At 35.4% G+C, this 25,996-nt stretch overlaps 1 pseudogene; it reads left to right on the top strand.

Moving 5' to 3' along the window:
* The window catches only part of LOC113628641 (poly(A) polymerase alpha pseudogene), a 123,694-nt pseudogene that overhangs the window by 96,682 nt on the left and 1,016 nt on the right, over nucleotides 1-25,996 (top strand).

Below are 25,996 nucleotides of genomic sequence, written 5' to 3'. Positions count from 1 at the left end.
AAGGGGAAATTGACAGTAACACAATAATAGTAGGGAACTTTAACACCCCACTCCCACCAATGGACAGGTCATCCAAAGTGAAAATAAATAAGGAAACACAAGCTTTAAATGACACATTAAACAAGATGGACTTAATTGATATTTATAGCACATTCCATCCAAAAACAACAGAATGTACATTCTTCTCAAGAGCTCATGGAACATTCTCCAGGATAGATGATATCTTGGGTCACAAATCAAGACTTGGTAAATTTAAGAAAATTGAAATCATATCAAGTATCTCTTCCGACCACAATGCTCTGAGACTAGATATCAATTACAGAAAAAAAACTGTGAAAAATACAAACACATGGCAGCTAAACAATATGATACTAAATTACCAAGCCATCACTGAAGAAATCAAAGAGAAAATCAAAAAATACCTAGAAACAAATGACAATGAAAACACGATGGCCAAAAACTTATGGGTTGCAGCAAAAGCAGTTCTAAGAGGGAAGTTTATAGCAATACAGTCCTACCTCAAGAAACAAGAAAACTCTCAAATAAACAGCCTAACTTTACACCTAAAGCAATTAGAGAAAGAACAACCAAAACCCTAAGTTAGCAGAAGGAAAGAAATCATAAATATCAGATCAGAAATAAATGAAAAAGAAATGAAGGAAACAATAGCAAAGATCAATAAAACTAAAAGCAGGTTCTTCGAGAAGATAAACAAAATTGATAAACCCTTAGCCAGACTCATCAAGAAAACAAGGAGGAAGACTCAAATCAATAGAATTAGAAATGAAAAAGGAAAAGTAACAACTGACACTGCAGAAATACAAAAGATCATGAGAGATTACTACAAGCAACTCTATGCCAATAAAATGGAAAACCTGTTACCATTGCAACAAAAAGAACAATATACCTAGGAACAAACCTACCTAAGGAGACAAAACCTGTTTGCAGAAAACTATAAGACACTGATGGAAGAAATTAAAGATGATACCAACAGATGGAGAGATATACCATGTTCTTGGATTGGAAAAATCAATATTGTGAAAATGACTATATTATCTAAAGCAATCTACAGATTCAATGCAATCCCTATGAAACTCCAATGGCATTTTTCACAGAATAGAACAAAAATTTTCATAATTTGTGTGGAAACACAAAAGACCCTGAATAGCCAAAGCTATCTTGAGAATGAAAAACAGAGCTGGAGGAATCAGGCTCCCTGACTTCAGGGAGACTATGCTACAGTATATACTACAGTCTATACTTCAGTAGACTATACTACAAAGCTACAGTAATCAAAACAGTATGGTACTGGCACAAAAACAGAAATATAGATCAATTGGACAAGATAGAAAGGCCAGAGATAAACTCACGCACAGATGATCCCCTTATCTTTGATAACAGAGGCAAGAATATACAATGGAGAAAAGATAGTGTCTTCAATAAGTGGCGCTGGGAAAACTAGTTCGCTACATGTAAAGGAATGAAATTAGAACACTCCCTAACACCATTCACAAAAATAAACTCAAAATGGATTAAAGACCTAAGTGTAAGGCCAGACACTATAAAACTCTTAAAGGAAAACATTGGCAGAACACCCTATGGCATAAATCAAAGCAAGATCCTTTTTGAGCCACCTCCTAGAGAAATGGAAGTAAAAACAAAAATTTAAAAATGGGATGTAATGAAACTTAAAAGCTTTTGCACAGCAAAGGAAACCATAAATAAGACAAAAAGACAACCCTCAGAATGGGAGAAAATATTTGCAAACGAAGAAACTGACAAAGGATTTATCTCCAAAATACACATGCAGCTCATGCCGGTCAATATCAAAAAAAAAACAAACAACCCAATCCAAAAATGGGCCGAAGACCTAAATAGACATTTCTCCAAAGAAGATATACAGATGGCCAACAAACACATGAAAAGATGCTCAACATCACTAATTATTAGAGTAATGCACATCAAAACTACCATGAGGTATCACCTCACACCGGGAAGAAATGGCCATCATCAGGAAATCTACAAACAATAAATGCTGGAGAAGGTGTGGAGAAAGGGGAACCATCTTGAACTTTGGTGGGAATGTAAATTGATACAGTCCCTATGGAGAACAGTATGGAGGTTTCTTAAAAAACTAAAAATAGAACTACCATATGACCCAGGAATCCCAGTACTGGGCATATACCCTGAGAAAACCATAATTCAAAACGAGTCATGTACCACAATGTTCATTGCAGCACTATTTATAATAGCCAGGACATGGAAGCAACCTAAGTGTCCATGGACAGGTGAATGGATAAAGAAGATGTGGCACATATATGCAAGGCAATATTACTCAGCCATAAAAAGAAACGAAATTGAGTTATTTGTAGTGAGGTGGATGGACCTAGAGTCTGTCATACAGAATGAAGTAAGTCAGAAAGAGAAAAACAATACTGTATGCTGACACATATATTTGGAATCTAAGAAAAAGAAAGGTTCTGACAAACCTATGGGCAGGACAGGTATAGGGACGCAGACATAGAGAATGGACTTGAGGACACAGGGAGGGAAGTGTAAACTGGGATGAAGTGAGAGAGTGGCATGGACATATATACACTACCAAATGTAAAATAGATAGTTAGTGGGAAGCAACCGCATGGTACTGGGAGATCAGCTCAATGCTTTGTGACCACCTAGATGGGTGGGACAGGGAGGGTGGGAGGGAGGGAGATGCAAGAAGGAAGAGATATGGGAATATATGTATATGTATAACTGATTCACTTTGTTATAAAGCAGAAACTAACACACCATTGTAAAGCAATTATACTCCAATAAAGGTGTTAAAAAAGTAAATAAATAAAAAATAAAAACACAGAAATGGGGAAATCAGAATATGCTAATTTTGGGTCCAATTTGTGTCTGAAACAAGAAATGGAATCACTAGGGAATTTTTGGCATAGTGTTGATATTGTAAATTTTCCTCAGATATTTCACGTTGTTTAGTCAGCCTTTATCTCCAAGTTATGTCAGTCTTTATCTCCAAATCACATGCAGTGACTCCCTTTCTCAGTATAAGCCCTCATGTAGTTTCTTAAATTTACTGCCTTTTAAATTCTATATGCATATGTATTATATGTTGTTTATGTATGCCTCTTGTATTTTATAAGGCCTAGTTTATATTCAAATAGATTTTGATATCATGCAAAAATTTATATTTTAGGTTTTGGGTTTATATTTTAGGTTTTCTGTGTAGACAATTTTATCCATGATATTTCTATCAGAAATTCCACTTTAGCTTATCTTAGAAATATTACTGGTAGATCTTAGTGTTTTATTGGTCACAGGGTAAATGGAAAATCGAGGTTATTGTCAGGAAAATGTGTTCTCAGGGTAAAAATTGAATGCACAATAAATAAAACTCTTTTTAAGACCTTGTAAAGATTTAAGGTGTTGTCTCAAAAATATTTTTAAATAGACAAAAGGTCTTCTATGAATGTTGTCATGATTTTTAAATCCACTTCACTAAACAAGAGAGCTTCTGCAAATCTTAAGGGTTGTGTTGCAGAGAAGCTTCAAAGGAGATCAAGATGGAGAAGGGAGTATCTTAAAAGATTTGTATGAGTGACGTGTGTCTGATGGAGTCTAACCGATACTTAAGAGACCCAAAACATTCTTATAAGAATTTTATCAGCTTGGACTAAAAGAAGACATTTTATAAGATTAAAAGTCTCCATGCTTCTTTCTGCAGAAAGCAAGCTTACACATTTCAATCCCTTTTATTCTGGATTTCACTTAATGATAATATTACTTTAAAAAGGAGTACAACTATTTGAGGTCTGGGGAAAGGCAAGTGCATTTTTCATTTGGGAAGACTATAAAAAATTTTTGTCCAGAAGGTGTACTGTGATCGTTTTAAAACTTGATAGGTGTTCTTTGACACTCCTCTAATGTTGAAGTAGGATTTACGGCCACTCCTGTTAAATATGGCCAGACTTGTGACTCCTTTTTCCAATATAGTGGAAGTGACTCTATGAGACTTCCATGACCATAACTAGGTCATAAATGGTTGTGCAGTATCTGCCTTGGCCACTGGGAACATTTGCTCTTGCAGCTCTTAGTTACTATGTCAGAAGTTTGTGTACCCTGGTACCATCCTGCTGTCCAGTCCTTCCACCATCCTTGCTCAGGCACTAGATATGTGTGTGAGGAAAATACCACAAAAATGGATGCTACAGACCCGGTTGTCCTAGTCTCCAGCCATGCAGAACACCTGTAGCTCTTTCAGTCACCCAGAATGAAAGCCCAGATATCATAAAGAATTTAAGAAGTATTTATGCTATGTGCTTTTTGAAATTCTGAACCAAGAATCTTTGTAATAAAATGGTGGTTGTTTTATACCACTATGTTGTTGGATGATTTGTTATGCAGAAGCAGATGACTAGAACAGAAATGGGTGGGGATTTTTGAAATATTTTAATCAGAATTGCATGACCTTTTCTTTTTAGAAAAGATCACTCTGGCTGCTGCTTGACAGAGCAATGTTTGAAGAGAAGGTAAGTGGAAATGGTATCATTAAATAGTTTTAATTGAATTAGATCAAGTAGGACATGATGACAGTTTCTCAAAGAAAATTTTGGCATGTAATGGAGAGAAACAAGTCCATTTTGCAGGTAGAGCCATGACCATCAGTTATTAGTTGATTGCCAAATTTATAGAACTACAGGTTAACCTAGGTCCATATTCTCTAACTTTATTATGCAGACAAACCACTGGCTATCTGTGTAAATATAGATTCTGATTTAACATGTCTGAGCTGAGGCCTGAGATTCTGAATTTTTAACAAATGTTGCTCGTCTGTGGTTTACCTGTTAAATGGTATGTTTCCAAGTTACTGTTGCCACGGATAAGATGTGATTGTTCCTTTGAGGTTTCAAAATAAGCTAGCAATAGCTACAGATTTGTTACGTATAGAGGGAATAGTTGCAGTATCTAGAAATAAAAGCAGGCTCAAATCAAGTATGATGTATGCCAATAGTCAAACCTTGCATGGATATTTTAAGCAAATCAGAATTTGCTAAACTTAAAACTGCTCTTCATCTCAAGCTTGTTATATTTAAATTGAAAAATGCCAAAGCTACAGATTAATTAGGTTTAATTCTGTCTCTGTACACCAACACACACACACACACACACACACACACACACACACACAAGCACTTTAATATTGAACATCTAGCAAATTGTCTGACACATCATAAATTTTCAATAATTATATTTGCCTCAATAATCTTTCTGTTATGATTCCACCTGTTTTATATTTTTCTTCTTTCACTGATGTTTAGATTATTTTTATGTTTCTGTTTATTGACATAAAAATGAATGACCTAAATGAAAGTAAATATAACAAAGAAATTTTACTATACTAATTATTTAAATTATTCTACATCATAGATATATATTTATGGTGTACAGTTCCATAGAACTTAACACATGTATAGATTTGTGTAACTAACACCATAATCAGGACACAGAACAGTTCCCATCACTACAAAGCTCGCTTGTGCTTTCCCTTTACAGTCACACCTTCTCTCCAAACTAACCACTGGCAACCACTGATCAATGTCTGTCAGTATGGTTTTGTCACTTTGAGAATGTAATACTATATCAAAGGAATCATGCAGTATGTAATATTTTTATTCAGCACAATAATAATTTAACTAATGTTCATTGACTGTAAAATATATATGGATACCATTCTTTAAAAATTGTTAGTAATAATGGTTTTAGGACCACACAGAAAGTGTTTTCTGTCTTTGGCCAATTTTGTTAAGTTATGTTATCCAGATGTGTGTTGATTGTAGATTTTAGGACTATTTTAGAAATATGAGACAAAAACCTGCCAACATTTAGGACACACAACTAAAGGACTTAATAATCAAAAGAAAAATACCTAAACTGAAATGAATTTAAAAGGAGCTTCAGCAGACTCTAGCCCATACCTATCAGTTCAATAATTATCAAAGGAAGATAGCTTGAATACATAAGCACCACACTGAAATGTACACTTATATGATATTTATGGTGATATATTCATTTGATTATATGTTTCTTTATGTACGATAGTTATAATTATTTTGAAAATGTTTCCTCAGATTTTTGTGTTTATCCACTCTAAGTCATTTAGTTCTGGGACCTTCCTTCACTGTATCAAATAGTTGGTGCTTCAAGAAAGGGTATACTAGTGACTAGACTTACTAGCTTACTGTTGTGTTTTGAAAGTCAAATTATTATTTGTTGGTGTGAGATAATAATTTTGAAAGTTAGGTTTTGAAATGAATGTAGAAAGTAATTCTACATATCTAGAATTTCTCTATGTATCTAGTAAACTCAGATCATAGAGCTTTTCTGATTCACAGAGGAAGAGAAGCAAGGACGTGTTGTAAGAATATTTCCACTGTATGGGTACAGTAGCCTTCCACCTTGTGGAGGTGTTTTGCCGAAAGCCTTACTTTCAGTTTCAAGGTTCGTAGCATTCGCTGGCAAAGTAACCACTCTACACTCAGTAAAACAAGAATTTAGAGAGAGTTTATTGAATTAACAAATACCACAGTATACTAATAAAGAAAAGAATAGTATAACTAACTAAGAAAGAATAGTAAAGACAGAGGTTTATACATCACCGAATTGGGGAAGCACCTACATCCAGATCCAAGCAGTGCTGGGAAGTCCCTTGAACATCAATCTGGAGTCCCAGTTGGTAAGGTCCCGGATGGTACGTCCATCCCACAGGTGAGACTTAACGTTTGCCACTCGAAGGAGCCCAGCTTTTAGCACCAGGCCGCAGGCTGATAACAATCAGCCTATGTGCAAGTTTGCAGCTCTGGTTGCTGTCATAAATGCCTAGGTCCTAACCCGTAAGTCTTGGAATGTCCGTGATCCCTGGGGGCTGGCCAGACCCTCAAGGTGCGAGAAGTCCCATGACTTACTCTCTGTCTTATCTAGTGGTTTATAGTGCAAACTTTCGCCACCCCTGCTGGCCTGGGTGTAGCTCAGCAGTTAGGCACTCAGCCAGCTTCAACGTCATTGTCCGATCAGAGAGAGGCCTAGTGCCGCCTCTGAAGCCTGAACAAGAGTACTTTACTAGCTTCCCCAATAGGAGGGCATGGTGATATTTGTCAGGCCTAAAGTAGAAGAAAGGAGAAGAAGGAGAAAGGGGGGTTGGAGAAAGAGAGAGAGAGGTTTTTTTTTTTCATGTAAAGAGGTAGTAATAATTTACCAGTTTTTTTTCCCATTTATTTACATCTAAATCTTGTTTTCAAAAAACACAGACTTAGTAAAACTGAGCATTACTTTCAAGTCTTTATTTTTTATTTATTTTAAATTTTTTTTTAATTCTTGAATTTTATTTTATTTATTTCTTTATACAGCAGGTTCTCATTAGTCATCAATTTTATACACATCAGTGTATACATGTCAATCCCAATCGCCCAATTCATCCCACCTCCAACTCCCTGCCGCTTTCCCCGCTTGGTGTCCATACGTTTCTTCTCTACATCTGTGTCTCAATTTCTGCCCTGCAAACCGGTTCATCTGTACCGTTTTTCTAGGTTCCACATATATGCGTTAATATACGATATTTGTTTTTCTCTTTCTGACTTACTTCACTCTGTATGACAGTCTCTAGATCCATCCACATCTCAACAAATGACCCAATTTTGTTCCTTTTTATGGCTGAGTAATCTTTATTTTAAGCCATGTTATTTCAAACTTATCTGAGACACAAATCACTAATCAGTGATGCAAAGAAGGAACAAAAAATCATTAATGAACAATTTATATCAACTGGTGCAGGAAATAAGCAATTAGAACTTGCATGAAGAAAAATCAATACCCACATGTAACTTTTTCCAACAAGAAATTTCAAAGCAATAAAAGTCGTACTTACTTTACTAATGAAAGCTAGATAACCAAAATTGAAATGCTAAATAGAACATGATAAGTACAATTCCTGGCCATTAAACAATAACTAGAAAATGTAGGTAGATATATCCAGACTTTAAAATATTCATAATTGAATTTATTTTTACTGAATCTATATAAAAGATACTATCAACTATAATTTTTATCATTTTTTCACATATTTTTCAAATAAATTAAATATTCATCCTTAAATTGAATATTCTTTGATCATTACAATTGAATTTTACTTTATAAATGACATAATACAATTAGGATACACACACAAATGTACACATACACCCCTAGGATAGATACCCTCTTTTGGATCCTACAGTTTACTGACAACTACAGCTGTCCTGATTCTTAGTTCAAAGTGCTTATTCAAAATACAGTCAAAAATATAACTTCATAATATCTCCATTAGTTATCTAGTTATCTCATTATGCTTTGCCTTTAAATAATCTCATAAACATTCTTAATATCCCTAGTCAACAATATATACATAGTTATCATTAAATGATTATCAAATATTGAGGAAAGAGACATTTTACAAGACACAAGGAACCTAAGTAACTTAGTGAGGGTCTGAGACTCTTATTCTTGGATAGCTGAATTATAACTTTCATGTGTAGTGAGCTTTTCTAGCTCAAATAAATCCCATCATTGTTTATTTCACTCCAAGAATTCACTTACATAGCTATCATATTTCTCTAATAATTATAGTTTAGTGATCTGTACCAAGTCATACTAACTTACTATTAAGGAATATATTCTTGGGTTTTTAAGCACAGCTAAGCAAATATTATAGTCCTCAAAGAGCTTGAAATCAAGTTAGAACAACAAAACACTTAAAAAGATGAGAAATATCTACTCATATACATTGCTGAGATAGTTGGTTAAAAATCTATACTCTTTCAGATTCAACATTTAAAACAATTTTTCTTTTTAAATTTTTCTTTCTATAATAATTTAATTGCTAGTACCTACGTATTAATAAATGTTGTTTATATGACATTTTTAACCATTCAAAATTTTTTGCTTTAGTCATTTGTTAGTATATTTTTCCTCTTAGCTACTTATATTTATATTATATTTACACCATAATTTACTTTTAAGAGAAGAAAAGAAAACTCAGATTCTTTACAAGACAGCATTCATAACATCTGGAATACAATTAAGATAGTTCCAAGAGTTGTGAAGAAGCAATAAAATTTCACCAACTAGGAATTAAATAAATAAATAATAAATGTAGACTGAGAAACAACTTTATGTTGGAGTTTTAAGTTAAGGGCTTAGAAAATGCTATTATAAACATGTCTAAAGATTTAATGTAAATAATGGATGTAATGGAACCAATGAAGATTTTCTACTGATAACTATAAAGAATATAAGGAGATAGATAAAAAGTCTAGAACTGAAACATATATAACATAATAGAGGAATTTAAAGACAGATTGAATACTGCAAAAGAAAAGATTAGTTAAAATTTGAAGATAGGTCAAGAGAAGCTGTCTAAGCTGAAGCACAGAGGAATAGGGGAAAAAAAGAAAAAAAAAAGAAGATAAAAATCAAAGCAGAAATAAATGTTAGAAGAACTAATGCACACATTTTTCAAATTTTATGAAATAATATTAACTCATATATCAACAAAACAACAACCCCAAAGCAAGACAAAAAGAAAAACAACCTTAGGTAGATCATACCTAAGTCAGTGAAAACCAGTGTAAATAGGAAATTTAAAAGGCAATCAGAACACAAAGCAAAAACACCCCAAAATCAATTTACATATAAAGAAAAACCAAAAAATTCCACTGATTTCTAAATAGAAACAGTACACAAGGTTAACAGACAATAGGATGACGTCTTTAAAGCTTTAAAAAAAATGGCAGACTGTATAGCTTTATCAGGAGAAAACATGCTTGATAAATGAAAGTGAAACAAAGACTTGGAGATAAACAAACAATTATAAAACATTTTTACTAGCAAGCCTGCAGAAAGAAGAAAAATCGAGAGAGAGAGAGAGAGAGGAAGGGAGGAAGGAAAGAAGGAAGGAAGGAAGGAAGGAAGGAAGGAAGACAAAGAAAGTACTATAGGCCAAAGGCAAATTATATCACATAGAAACATAGATCTATACAGAGGAATGTAGAACAATATAAATTATAACTAAATGGGTAAGTGTAAAATACTTTTATCCAGTTTTAAGTTTAATAGATGGTTGACTCTTTAAAGAAACAAAAAACAATAGCAATGTGTTGTAGAATTTATTTTAACTTTTTATTTTACATTGGAGTATAGTTGATTAACAATGTTGTGATAGTTTCAGGGGTACAGCAAAGTGGTTCAATTATATATATACATGTATCTATTCTTTTTCAAATTCTTTTCCCATTTAGGTTGTTACATAATATTGAGCAGAATTCCCTGTGCTATACAGTAGGTCCTATACAGTAGGTTATCCATTTTAAATATAGCAGTATGTACATGTCAATCCCAAACTCCCTAACTATCCCTTCCCCACTGGTAACCATAAGTTTGTTCTCTAAGTCTGTGAGTCTGTTTCTGTTTTTTAAGTTCTTTGTATCATTTATTTTTAGATTCTGCTTATAAGCAATATAATATTTTTTTCTTTCTCTATCTGACTTACTTCACTCAGTATGACAATCTATAGGTCCATCCATGTTGCTGCAAATGGTGTTATTTCATTCTTTTAAATGGCTGAGTAATATTCCATTGTATATATATTGTAGAATTTTATAACCTAAGTTGAAGTAAAATTTCTGCCAACAGTGGCACAAATAAATGGATGCAGAAATTGTTATGAAGCTATGATGATACTAGTTAAAACAGATCTCAAGACAAGAAATGCTAATGGAGATAAAAATGTATTTTTCTTAATGATAAAAAAGTTAAGGGAAAGGAGTAGGAGATACAAACTGTTAGGTGCGGGATGAGCTACAAGAATATGTTGTGCGTTGTTGGGAATAGAGTCAATATTTTATGATAACTATGAATGGAGTATAACCTTTAAAAATTGTAAATCACTGTCGTACACCTGTAACTTGTATAATATTGTACAGCAACTATACTTCAATAAAAAATGATTTATTCAGCACCTTTTACATGACAAGCAATGTGCACTCTACTTAAGCTACTTCACTGCATGCACTTCAAAAAAAAGTTACTTTATCACCTTAATAACATAGAAAAGTGCTAATATATCCAGATGTGTATTAATTTAATAATAGCACAGGGCTTCCCTGGTGATGCAGTGGTTGGGAGTCTGCCTGCCAATGCAGGGGACACGGGTTCGTGCCCCGGTCCGGGAAGATCCCACATGCCGCGGAGCAGCTGGGCCCCTGAGCCATGGCCGCTGAGCCTGTGCTCCACAACGGGAGAGGCCACAACAGTGAGAGGCCCGCATACTGCAAATAATAATAATAATAATAATAATGATAATAGCACAAAAATAGAGGAAGGAAAAAAACTGTGACAAAGGTAAAGACAAAATCTCAGATGGAGATTTTAAAGTCCTCTCTCAATAATTGATTGAAAAATTAAACAAAAATGGTATTAATTATTTAGAAAGCCACAAAAACAACCATTTTAACTGATATCTGTGCAATATTATACTTCAACAACTGAAAAATATATAGTGTTTTCAAGTGCATAAGGCATATTTACCAATTTAGACCATATGCTCCACCACAAAAAAGCCTGAATAAACTTTAAATTATTGAAATACTATAAATATTTCTGTAAATTAGAAATAAATAAAAATATCTGAATGAAAACCCCAAATATATGCAAATTAAACAGCTCATATCCATGGGTAATAAAAATTATAGTAATGTATTATTTTTAGCAAATGGTAATACAAAAACAGTGTCACAAGTTGTTGGATAGTGTTAAAAGTGAGTTAGAGGCAAATTTATAACTTTAAATAATGACATTAAAATGAAGAAAATTCTTGAATAAGTTATCTGTTTTCCCCTTAAGCTAGAAAACAAACAGCAAATTAAACCCAAATTATTTAGAAGATAATACATACTAAAGGTAAAAGAGGAAATCAAATGAATAGAAAAGAGAAGAGAAACAGGAAAAATCAATGAAACAAATTTTATAACTTGAAAAAAAAGTTATGCAAAAATAAAATCCTAGCTAGAGTGCTCAAAGAAAAGAGTGGGGAAATATAAATTATCAGTATCAAGAATGAAAGAGAAGATATCTTACATATCACACAATAAAATAAGTATCAGAGACTCTCACAAACAGTTGCATGACAATAAACTGGGCATCTTAAATAAAAAGGAAAAATTACTTTAAAGATAAAGACGACCAAATATTCCTCAGGAATAATATAAAATCTGAATAGTCCTATAGCGATGAAAAAAAAAAAAAAAAGAGAAAAACTCTACTTATAGAAAACTCCTGCCCCCAAGTGGCATCACAAGTACTTCTCTCACAGAATCTTTTTTAGAAAATAGAGGGGAAAAAGAACACTTTTGTGTTAATTTTACAAAGTGAGAAAATCATGGAAGTGAAAATATTAAAGGATACTACAAAAAGAGAAAATTACAGTATCTCTTATGAAAATATAATTAAAATTCTGGACAAAACTGCTATCAAATTCTTTCCAGCAATATGTAAAAAAGAATGAAAAGACAGATAACTACATATGTTGAAGAGTATGTGAAGAAAAGAGAATACTCATGCATTGCTGGTGGTAATGTAAAATGATGCACTTTAGAAAACATTTTTGCAGTTTCTTAGAATAGTAAGCATAATTTTTTAACATGACCTAGCAATTCAGCCACACCAGGGGTTGTAAGCTCAAGAGAAATGGTATATGTTTCCACACAGAGACTTACATATGGATGGTCTTTGCAGCATTATTCATAATAACAAAACTTGGAAACAACCTAAGTGACATACACTTTGTGACTAGATAGACAAAATATGGTATACATAGAATGGGATGGTATTGAGCAATAAAAAGGAATTAACTACAGATACATGCTATGATGTGGCTGAACCTTATTATGCTCAGCTAAAACAAACCAGGCATAAGTGACTGTATATTGTATTACTTTATTTTTTTTTACTAGATCTTTATTGGAGTATAATTGCTTCACAATACATTGTTAGTTTCTTTTGCACAACAAAGCGAATCAGCTATACGCATACACATGTCCCCGTATACTCTCCCTCTTGAGCCTCCATCCCATCCTCCCTATCCCACCCCTTTAGGTCTTCGCAAAGCATCGAGTTGATCTCCATGTGCTATGATGCTGCTTCACACCAGCCAACTATTTTACATTCAGTAGTGTATATATGTCGATACTAATCTCACTTCACCACAGCTTTGCCCTCCCAACCCATGTCATCAAGTCCATTCTCTAGGTATACCTCTTTATTCCTGCCCTGCAACTAGGTTCATCAGCACCACTTTTTTTTTTTTTTTTAGATTCTGTATATATGCATTAGCATACGGTATTTGATTTTGTCTTTCTGACTTACTTCACCCTGTATGACAGACTCTAGGTCCCTCCACATCACTACGAATAATTCAATTTCATTTCTTTTTATGGCTGAGTAATATTCCATTGTATATATGTGCCATATTCAACTGTCGATGGACATTTAGGTTGGTTCCATATCCTGGCTATTGTAAATAGTGTTGCAATGAACATTGTGGTGCATATCTCTTTTTGGATTATGGTTTTCTCAGGGTATAGGCCCAGTAGTGGGATTGCTGGATCGTATGGTAGTTCTATTTTTAGTTTTTTAAGGAATCGCCATACTGTTTTCCATAGTGGTTGTATCAATTTACATTCCCACCAACAGTGTAGGAGGGTTCCCTTTCATCCCACCCTTTCCAGCATTTATTGTTTCTAGCTTTTTTGATAATGGTCATTCTTACCAGCGTGAGGTGATACCTCACTGTAGTTTTGATTTACAATTCTCTAATAATTAGTGATGCTGAGCATCTTTTCATATGCCTGTTGGCCATCTGTATGTCTTCCTTGGTGAAATGTCTATTTAGGTCTTCTACCCATTTTTTAACTGGATTGTTTGTTTTTTTGATATTGAGATCCATGAGCTGTTTGTATATTTTGGAGATTAATCCTTTGTTGTTTCATTTGCAAATATCTTCTCCCATTCTGAGGGTTGTCTTTTTGTCTTGTTTATGATTCCCTTTGCTGTGCAAAAGCTTTTAAGTTTAATTAAGCCCCATTTGTTTATTTTTGTCTTTATTTCTGTTACTCTAGGAGGTTGGTCAAGAAAGATCTTGCTGTGGTTTATGTCAAAGTGTGTTTTTCCTGTTTTCTTCTAAAAGCTTTACAGTGTCTGGTCTTACATCTGAGTCTTTAATCCATTTTGAGTTTTTTTTTGTGTATGGTGTTAGTGTTCTAATTTCATTCTTTTATATGTAGCTGTCCAGTTTTCCCAGCACCACTTATTGAAGAAGCTGTCTTTTCTCCATTGTATGTTCTTGCCTCTTTTGTCATAAATTAGGTCCCCATATTTGTATGGATTTATCTCTGGGCTTTCTATCCTGTTCCACTGATCTATATTTCTGTTTTTGTGCCAATACCATACTGTCTTGATTACTGTAGCTCTGTGGTATAGTTTGAAGTTGGGGAACGTGATTCCTGCAACTCTGGTTTTCTTTCTCAAGATTGCTTTGGCTATTCGGGGTCTTTTTTGTTTCCACAGGAATTTCAAGACTTTTTGTTCTAATTCTGTGAAGACTGCCATTGGTAGTTTGACAGGGATTGCATTGAATCTGTAGATTGCTTTGGGTAATGTAGTCATTTTCACAGTATTGATTCTCCCAATCCAAGAACATGGTATATTTCTCCATCTGTTTATGTCACCTTTGATTTCTTTCATCAGTGTTCTATAGTTTTGTGAGTACAAGGCTTTCACCTCCTTAGGCAAGTTTATTCCTACGTATTTTATTCTTTTTTTTTTTGCAATGGTAAATGGGAGTGTTTCCTTAATTTCTCTTTCTGATTTTTCGTTGTTGGTGTGTAGGAATGCCAGAGATTTCTGTGCATCAATTTTGTATCCTGCAACTTTGCCAAATTTATTGATTAGTTCTAGTAGTTTTCTGGTGACATCTTTAGGATTTTTATGTATAGTGTCACGTCTTCGGCAAACACTGACAGTTTTACTTCCTCTTTTACAATTTGTATTATTTTATTTCTTTTTCTTCTCTGATTTGTGTGGCTATAACTTCCAAAACTATGTTGAATAATAGTGGTGAGAGTTAAGGAAATGAAGCCAGACTCTTAAAGCATTAATAGGAATCAGTTAATTGCAAAAGAGGAGACAAGGCTTTGGGGACAGCGGGAGTGTCCCATGCAAAGACATGGAGGTTAATGGTGGAGTAGAAGGACGTGCTCTCACTCCCTCTTGTGAGAACACCAGAATCACAACTAGCTGCTGGAGAATCATCTACAGGAAGACACTGGAACTCATCAAAAAAGATACCCCACATCCAAAGACAAAGGAGAAACCACAATGAGATGGTAGGAGAGGCGCAGTCACAGTGAGATCAAATCCCATAATTGCTGGGTGGGTGACTCACAGACTGGAGAACACTTATACCACAGAAGTCTACCCACTAGAGTGAAGGTTCTCAGCCCCACATCAGGCTTCCAAAACTGGGGGTCTGGCAACAGGAGGAGGAATTCCCAGGGAATCAGACTTTGAAGGCTAGTGGGTTTTGATTGCAGGACTTTGACAGGACTGGGGGAAACAGAGACTTCACAGTTGGAGGGCACACACAAAGTAGTGTGCACATCGGGACCCAGGGGAAGGAGCAGTGACCCCAGGGGAGACTGAACCAGACCTACCTGCAAGTGTTGGAGGGTCTCCTGCAGAGGCAGGGGGTGGCTGTGGCTCACCGTGGGGACAAGGACAATGGCAGCAGAAGTTCTGGGAAGTACTCCTTGGCATGAGCCCTCCCAGAGTCTGTCACTAGCCCCACCAAAAAGCCCAGGCAGGCTCCAGTGTTGTGTTGCTTCAGGCCAAACAACCAACAGGGAGGGAACCCAGCCCCACTCATCAGCAGTCAAGTGGATTAAAGCTTTACTGAGCTCTGCCCACCAGAGCAACAGTCAGCTCTACCCACCACCAGTCCCTCCCATCAGGAAAATTACACAAGCCTCTTAGATAGCCTCATCCACCAGAGGGCAGACAACAAAAGCAAGAAGAACTACAAGCCTGCAGCCTGTGGAACAAAAACCACATTCACAAAAAGATAAACAAGATGAAAAGGCAGAGGGCTATGTACCTGATGAAGGAACAAGATAAAACCCCAGAAAAACAACTAAATGAAGTGGAGATAGGCAACCTTCCAGAAAAAGAATTCAGAATAATGATAGTGAAGATGACCCAGGACCTCGGAAAAAGAATGGAGGCAAAGATCAAGAAGACGCAAGAAATGTTTAACAAAGACCTAGAAGAATTAAAGAACAAACACCTAGAAGAATTAAAGAACAAACAAACAGAGATGAACAATATAATAACTGAAATGAAAACTGCACTAGAAGGAATCAATAGCAGAATAACTGAGGCAGAAGAACAGATAAGTGACCTGCAAGACAGAATGGTGGAATTCACTGCTGCAGAACGGAATAAAGAAAAAAGAATGAAAAGAATTGAAGACAGCCTAAGACCTCTGGGACAATATCAAACACAACAACATTCGCATTATAGGGATCACAGAAGGAGAAGAGAGAGAAAGGACCAGAGAAAATATTTGAAGAGATTATAGTTGAAAACTTCCGTAACATGGGAAAGGAAATAGCCACACAAGTCCAGGAAGTGCAATGAGTCCCATACAGGATAAACCCAAGGAGAAACATGCCAAGACACATAGTAATCAAATTGGTAAAAACTAAAGACAAAGAAAAATTATTGAAATCAGCAAGGGAAAAACAACAAATAACATACAAGGGAACTCCCATAAGGTTAACAGCTGATTTCTCAGCAGAAACTCTACAAGCCAGAAGAGAGTGGCATGATATACTTAAAGTGATGAAAGGGAAGAACCTACAACCAAGATTACTCTACCTGGCAAGGATCTCATTCAGATTCGATGGAGAAATCAAAAGCTTTACAGACAAGCAAAAGCGAAAAGCACCTAGAAAAACAAACGCAAAACAATTAAGAAAATGTTCATAGGAACATACATATCGATAATTACCTTAAACGTGAATGGATTAAATGCTGTAACCAAAAGATACAGGCTTGCTGAATGGATACAAAACCAAGACACATATATATGCTGTCTACTAGAGACCCACTTCAGACCTAGGGACACATACAGACTGAAAGTGAAGTGATGGAAAAAGATATTCCATGAAAATGGAAATCAAAAGAAAGTTGGAGTAGCAATACTCATATCAGATAAAATACACCTTAAAATAAAGAATGTCAGAAGAGACAAGGAAGGATACTACATAACGATCAAGGGATCAATCCAGAAAGAAGATATAACATTATAAATATATATGCACCCAACATAGGAGCACCACAATACATAAGGCAACTACTAACAGCTATAAAAGAGGAAATCGACAGTAACACAATAATAGTGGGGGACTTTAACACCTCACTTACACCAATGGACAGATCATCCAAAATGAAAATAAATACGGAAACAGAAGCTTTAAATGACACAATAGACCAGATAGATTTAATTGATATTTATAGGACATTCCATCCAAAAACAGCAGATTACACTTTCTTCTCAAGTGCGCCTGGAACATTCTCCAGGATAGATCACATCTTGGGTAACAAATCAAGCCTCAGTAAATTTAAGAAAATTGAAGTCATATCAAGCATCTATTCTGACCACAACGCTATGAGATTAGAAGTGCATTACAGGAAAAAAAACGTAAAAAACACAAACACATGGAGGCTAAACAATACGTTAGTATATAACCAAGAGATCACTGAAGACATCAAAGAGGAAATCAAAAAATACCTGGAGACAAATGACAATGAAAACACGATGATCCAAAACCTACAGGATGCAGCAAAAGCAGTTCTAAGAGGGAAGTTTATGGCTATACAAGCCCACCTCAAGAAACAAGAAAAATCTCAAATAAACAATCTAAAGTTACACCTAAAGGAACTAGAGAAAGAAGAACAAACAAAACCCAAAGTTAGCAGAAGGAAAGAAATCATCAAGATCAGAGCAGAAATAAATGAAATAGAAACAATAGCAAAGATCAATAAAACTAAAAGCTGGTTCTTTGAGAAGATAAACCAAATTGGTAAACCATTAGCCAGACTCATCAAGGAAAAAAAAGGAGAGGACTCAAATCAATAAAACTATAAATGAAAAAGAAAAAGTTACAACAAACACCGTAGAAATACAAAGCATCCTAAGAGACTACTACAAGCAACTCTATGCCAATAAAATGGACAACCTGCAAGAAATGGACAAATTCTTAGAAAGGTGTAACCTTCCAAGACTGAACCAGGAAGAAATAGAAAATATGAACAGACCAATCACAAGTAATGAAATTGAAACTGTGATTAAAAATCTTCCAACAAACAAAAGTCCAAGACCAGATGACTTCACAGGTGAATTCTATCAAACATTTAGAGAAGCGCTAACACCCATCCTTCTCAAACTCTTCCAAAAAATTGCAGAAGAAGGAACACTCCCAAACACATTCTATGAGGCCACCATCACCCTGATACCAAAACCAGACAAAGATAGTACAAAAAGAAAATTACAGACCAATATCACTGATGAATATAGATGCAAATATCCTCAACAGAATACTAGCAAACAGAATCCAACAACACATTAAAAGGATCATACACCATGATCAAGTCAGATTTATCCCAGGGATGCAAGGATTCTTCAATATATGCAAATCAATCAATGGGATACACATATTAACAAATTGAAGAATAAAAACCATATGATCATCTCAATAGATGCAGATAAAGCTTTTGACAAAATTCAACTCCCATTTATGATAAAAACTCTCCAGAAAGTGGGCATAGTGGGAACCTACCTCAACATAATAAAGGCCATATACAACAAACCCATAGCAAACATCAACCTCAATGGTGAAAAACTGAAAGCATTTCCTCTAAGATTAGGAACAAGACAAGGATGTCCACTCTTAGCACTATTACTCAACATAGTTTAGCCATGGCAATCAGAGAAAAAAAAGAAATAAAAGGAATCCAAATCAGAAAAGAAGTAAAACTGTCACTGTTTGCAGATGACATGATACTATACATAGAGAATCCTAAAAATGCCACCAGGAAACTACTAGAGCTAAGCAGTGAATTTGGTAAAGTTGCAGGATACAAAGTTAATGCACAGAAATCTCTTGCATTGCTATACACTAATGATGAAAAATCTGGAAGAGAAATTAACGAAACACTCCCATTTACCATTGCAGCAAAAAGAATAAAATACCTAGGAATAAACCTACCTAGGGAGACAAAAGACCTGTATGCAGAAAACTATAAAACACTGATGAAAGAAATTACAGATGATACCAACAGATAGAGAGATATACCATGTTCTTGGATTGGAAGAATCAGTACTGTGAAAATGACTCTACTTCCCAAAGCAATCTACAGATTCAATGCAATCCCTATCAAGTTACCAATGGCATTTTTTATGGAAGTAGAACAAATCTTGTTAAAATTTGTATGGAGACACAAAAGACCCCGAATAGCCAAAGCAGTCTTGAGGGAAAAAAATGGAGCAGGAGGAATTAGACTCCCTGACTGCAGACTATACTATTAAGCTACAGTAATCAAGACAATATGGTACTGGCACAAAAACGGAAACATAGATTAATGGAACAAGATTGAAAGCCCAGAGATAAACTTAAACACCTGTGGTCAACTAATCTATGACAAAGGAGGCAAAGATATACAATGGAGAAAAGACAGTCTCTTCAGTAAGTGGTGCTGGGAAAACTGGACAGCTACATGTAAAAGATTGAAATTAGAACACTCCCTAACACCATCCACAAAAATAAACTCAAAATGGATTTGAGACATAAATTTAAGATCAGACAGTATAAAACTCTTAAGAAAAACATAGGAAGAACACTCTTTGACATAAACCACAGCAAGATCTTTTTTGATCCACCTCCTAGAGTAATGGAAATGAAAACAAAAATAAACAAATGGGACCTAATGAAACTTAAAAACTTTTGCAGAACAAAGGAATCCATAAACAGGATGAAAGACAACTCTCAGAATGGGAGAAAATATTTGCTAATGAGTCAACTGACAAATGATTAATCTCCAGAATATATAAACAGCTCATGCAGCTCTATATTAAAGAAACAAACAACCCAATCCAAAAATGGGTAGAAGACCTAAATAGACATTTCCCCAAAGAAGACATACAGATGGCCAAGAAGCACATGAAAAACTGCTCAACATCACTAACTATTAGAGAAATGCAAATCAAAACTACAATGAGGTATCACCTCACACCAAGTAGAATGGGCATCATCAGAAAATCTACAAACAACAAATGCTGGAGAGGGTGTGGAGAAAATGACCCCTCTTGCACTGTTGGTGGGAATGTAAATTGATACATCCACTATGGAGAACAATATGGAGGTTCCTTAAAAAACTAAAAATAGAATTACCATATGATCCAACAATCCCACTACTGGGCATATACCCAGAGAAAACCATAATTCAAAAAGACACATGCACCCCAATGTTCATTGCAGCACTATTTACAATAGCCAGGTCATGGAAGCAACCTAAATGCCCATGGACAGACAAATGGATAAAGAAGATGTGGTACATATATACAGTGCAATATTACTCATCCATAAAAAGGAATGATATTGGGTCATTTGTAGAGACGTGGATGGATCTAGAGACTGTCATGCAGAGTGAACTAAGTCAGAAAGAGAAAAAGAAATATCGTATATTAATGCATATATGTGGAACCTAGAAAAATGGTACAGGTGAACCGGGTTGCAGAGCAGAAGTTGAGACACAGATGTAGAGAACAAACGTATGGACACCAAGGGGGGAAGCCGTGGGGGGGTGGGGATGGTGGTGTGATGAATTGGGCGATTGGGATTGACTTGTATACATTGATGTGTATAAACTTGATGACTAATAAGAACCTGTTGTATAAAAAAATAAATAAAATTAAATTAAAAAAATTTAAAAAAATAGTGGTGAGAGTTAACATCCTTGTCTTGTTCCTGATCTCATTGGAAATGTATTTATTTTTTCACCCTTGAGTATGATGCTTGCAGTGAGTTTGTCTTATATGGCCTTTTTTATGTTGAGGTAATTTTCATCTATGCCTATTTTCTGGAGAGTATTTTATCATAAATTTGTGTTGAATTTTGTCAAAAGCTTTTTATGCATTTATTAAGATGATCATATGGTTTTTATTCCTTAATTTGTTAATGTGGTGTGTCACATTGGTTGATTTGCATATATTGAAGAATCCTTTCATCCCTGGGATGAATCCCACTGATCATGGTATATGATCCTTTTAATGTGCTGTTGGATTCTTTTTGCTCATATTTTGTTCAGGATTTTTGCATCTATGTTCATCAGTGATATTGGCCTATAACTTTGTTTTTATTATGATACCTATTTCTGGTTTTGCTGTCAGGGTGATGGTGGCTTCGTAGAATGAATTTGGGCGTGTTCCACCCTCTGCAATTTTTTGGAAGAGTTTGAGAAGGATGGGTGTTAGCTCTTCTCTAAACATTTGATAGAATTCACCTGTGAAGCCATCTGATCCTGGGCTTTTGTTTGTTGGAAGATTTTTCATCACAGTTTCAATTTCATTACTTGTGATAGGTTTGTTTATATTTTCTAATTCTTCCTGCTTCTGTTTTGGAAAACTGTACCTTCTTAGAACTTGTCTGTTTCTTCATGGTTGGCCATTTTATTGGCATAGAGTTGTTTGCAGTAGTCTCTTATAATCCTTTGTATTTCTGCAATGCCAGTTGTGATTTCTCCTTTTTCATTTCTAATTTTATTGATTTGCATTCTCTACCTTTTTTTCTTGATAAGTCTGGCTAAGGGTTTATCAATTTTGTTTATCTTCTCAAAGAACCAGCTTTTAGTTTTATTGATCTTTGCTATTGTTTTCTTTGTTTCTATTCCATTTATTTCTGCTCTGATTTTAAGATTTCTTTCCTTCTACTGACTTTGGGTTTTCTTTGTTCTTTCTCTAGCTGTTTTAGGTGTAGGGTTAGGTTGTTTATTTGAGACTTCTTGTTTCTTGAGGTGAGATTGAATTGCTATGAACTTCCCTCTTAGAACTGCTTTTACTGCATCCCATAGGTTTTGGGTCATCTTGTTTTCTTTGACATTTGTTTCTATGTATTTTTTAATTTCTTCTTTGATTTCTTCAGTGATTTCTTGGTTATTTAATAGCATACTGTTTAGCCTCCATATATTTTTGTTTTTTACAGTTTTTTGCTATAATTGATTTCCAATCTCATAGCGTTGTGGTCAGAAAAGATGCTTGATATGATTTCCATTTTCTTAAATCATCTGTTGCTTTATTTGTGACCCAAGATATGATCTATCCTGGAGAATGTCCCATGTGCACTTGAGAAGAAAGTGTATTCTGCCACTTTGGGGTGGAATGATCTATAAATATCAATTAGATCAATCTAGTTTATTGTGTCATTTTAAGCTTGTATTTCCTTATTTATTTTCTATTTGGATCATCTGTCCATTAATGTAAGTGGGGTGTTAAAGTCCTCTACTATTATTGTGTACCTGTTGATTTCTCCTTTCACAGTTGTTAGCAGTTGCCTTATGTATTGAGGTGCTCCTATGTTGGGTGCATAAACATTTATAATTGTTATATCTCCTTGGATTGATTCTTTGATCATTATGTAGTGTCCCTTCTTATCTCTTGTAACAATCTTTATTTTAAAGTCTATTTTATCTTATATGAGTATTGCTACTCCAGGTTTCTTTTGATTTCGTTTTGTGTGGAATATCTTCAGTTTCAGTCTGTATGTGTCCCTAGGTCTGAAGTGGGTCCCTTGTAGAGAGCATATATGTGGGTCTTGTTTTTGTATCCATTCAGCAAGCCTGTGTCTTTTGTTTGGAGCATTTAATCCATTCACGTTCAAGGTAATTATCGATATGTATGTTCCTATGACCATTTTCTTAATTGTTTCGGGTTTGTTTTTGTAGATGCTTTTCTTCTCCTGTGTTTCCCACTTAGAGAAGTTCCTTTAGCATCTGTTGTAGAGCTGGTTTTGGTGGTGCTGAATTCTCTTAGCTTTTGCTTGTCTGTAAAGCTTTTGATTTCTCCATCGAATCCGAATGAGATCCTTGCCGGGTAGAGCGATCTTGGTTGTAGGTTTTTCCCGTTCATTACTTTAAGTATATCATGCCACTCCCTTCTGGCTTGTAGAGTTTCTGCTGAGAAATCAGCTGTTAACCTTATGGGAGTTCCCTTGTATGTTATTTGTCGTTTTTCCCTTGCTGCTTTCAATAATTTTTCTTTGTCTTTAATTTTTGCCAATTTGATTACTATGTGTCTCGGTGTGTTTCTCCTTGGGTTTATCCTGTATGGGACTCTCTGTGCTTCCTGGACCTGGGTGACTATTTTGTTTCCCATCATGGGGAAGTTTTCAACTATAATCTCTTCAAATGTTTTCTCAGACCATCCCTTTTTCTGTTCTTCTTCTGGGAACCCTATAATTTGAATGTTGTTGTGTTTAGTGTTGTCCCAGAGGTCTCTGAGATTGTCTTCAATTCTTTTCATTCTTTTATGTTTATTGTGCTCCTTGGCAGTTATTTCCACCATTTCATCTTCCAACTCACTTATTCGTTCTTCTGCCTCATTTATTTTGTTATTGATTCTTTCTAGTGTATTTTTCATTTCAGTTATTGTGTTTTTCATCTGATTTGTATGTTCTTTAGTACTTCTAGATCTTTGTTAAACATTTCTTGTTATTTGTCAGTCCATGCTTCCATTCTATTTCTGAGATTCAGGATCATGTTTACTATCATTACTCTGAATTCTTTTTCAGGTAGATTGCCTATTTCCTCTTCATTTATTTGGTCTTTTAGGTGCTTACCTTGCTGCTTCATCTGTGACTTTTTTTTTTGCCATCTCATTGTTTTTCTTTTGTAGGAGTGGCATTGTGTTCCTGTTTTACTAGTTGTTTGGCCTGAGGCTCCCAACACTGGAGTTTGTAGGCTATTAGGTAGAGCTGGGTCTTGGTGCTGAGATGAGGACCTCTGTGAGACCTCATTCTGATGAATATTCCCTGGGTTTTGAGGTTCTCTGTTAGTCCAGTGGTTCAGACTTGGAGCTCCCACTGCAGGAGCTTCTGCCTGAACCCGGTCTCATGAACCACAATGCCACAAGCTGCGTGGGGTGGCAAAAAAAAAGAACAATAACAAAGTAAAAAACAAAATTAGACTAGGAAACTAACAGATATGTTAGAAAGAATATAAATATAAAAATGTAGATGAGTCAACAACTAGAAGGTATATCAGTACCACAATAGTAAAAAAGAGGAAGAGGGAAAAGAAGAATAAAAAGGGGGGGAAGTCCTTGGCTGTGGAGGGTGGGGCCTAAACAAGTGTGAGATTTGGGTCGTGGTTGGGGCCTATGCTCAGGACCCACACGTCTGGAAAAGCCCTGGGGGCTGTGGGAGGTGGGGCTTAGGCTTAAGGGACAGAAGTGTCCCAGGCGTGCCCCCCATCCCTTGTCTCAGAGGACAGAAGAGGACAGAAGACCTCTGCCTAGCAGGTCTCCTGTGCTTGGGTTGGTGGAGCAAAGGCCCTCTTCTTCTCTCCTGCTCCTCCTGATGTCCAGGCAGGCCCCTCCTGCCTGCTTCTCCTGATCTCCCCAGCCTCACTCCTATGCCCCCAGGACCAATGTGGCTGGGGTGCGAGGGAGGGCCCTTGGAGGGCAAGGCACCAGCCTGGGAGCTCAGCAGGCTGCCCGTGCTGGAGTGGGCGGGGCAATCGCCCTCCACTCCTCACCCACTCCTCCTGGAGGGCCCCTCCTGCCTGCCTCTCCTGTTCTGCCCCCAAGGACCCACGCTACCTGGAGGGGGCTTTGGAGGGCAGCAGATCAGCCTGGGAGCTCAGCAGGCTCTGTATTACTTTTTTATATGAAATGTTTAGGAAATGAAAATATATAGAAACAGAAAAGTAAATTAGATTATTAGAAAACACCAAGGAAAATTTATGTACAAAAGTTGATGCTATTGCATTTGGATAAAGTTGACGAGTTCCTGCTACTCACTTAGCCCAGGAAATACCACCAAGGAAACCTAATATATTGGAATAGATGTTTGAATATTTGAGTAATATTCAAACATTTGAATAAATGTTTGAATATTATTCAAGTATTTGAATAAAAAATCTTTAACAGAATTAAACACACATTTAAGCTAAAAAGTAACAATTAGAATAGACGTGAACCCCTCAATCAGATAATCAGCAACTAAGAAAAAAAAGCCTCACATAAGATAACTTTTCATTTTCAGGGACTCTATATTTTCAACTTAAAACTGAGAACAAGGTAGAATGTCTGTTCCTACCTCTTAAGACTGAAGACCTTATGTAATGAAAAAATAAAGAATTTTACAAGAATTAGAAAGTAAAAGTAAAACTATTTCTATTTGCAGTGATAAGATTATAGAAAATTCTAAGTTATAAACAAAAAAAACCCTACAAAAACTAAGAAATTATTGTATTAAAATTTTTGCATATGAGGTAAATATACAATCTATTTCATTTTTATATAACTACAAAATTTCTTGTTCTAGAATAATAATAAAAAAGCATTTCCCATTAAAACAAGATCAGGAAATAGAATACTTGGGTTTAAATGTATCAAAAGTTGTAGGAACTCTATGTTTAAAACCTCCCAAAACCATTGAAAGGAAAAAAAAAAAAAAGACAAATGAAAAGATGGATCAATCTTCATAAATAGGAAGACTCAAATTTGTAAGATGTCCTTTTTCCCAAAATATTCACCTCCAAAGTCTGGTAGTCATTTTGCAGAAATTGACAA

This window comes from Aethalodelphis obliquidens, unplaced genomic scaffold, assembly GCF_003676395.1.
Source record: "Aethalodelphis obliquidens isolate GAN/ISIS:26980383/991018 unplaced genomic scaffold, ASM367639v1 scaffold24, whole genome shotgun sequence".
Lineage (NCBI taxonomy): Eukaryota > Metazoa > Chordata > Mammalia > Artiodactyla > Delphinidae > Aethalodelphis > Aethalodelphis obliquidens.
Note: the sequence above shows the minus strand (reverse complement) of the source record. Positions and strands in the feature narration are given on the sequence as shown.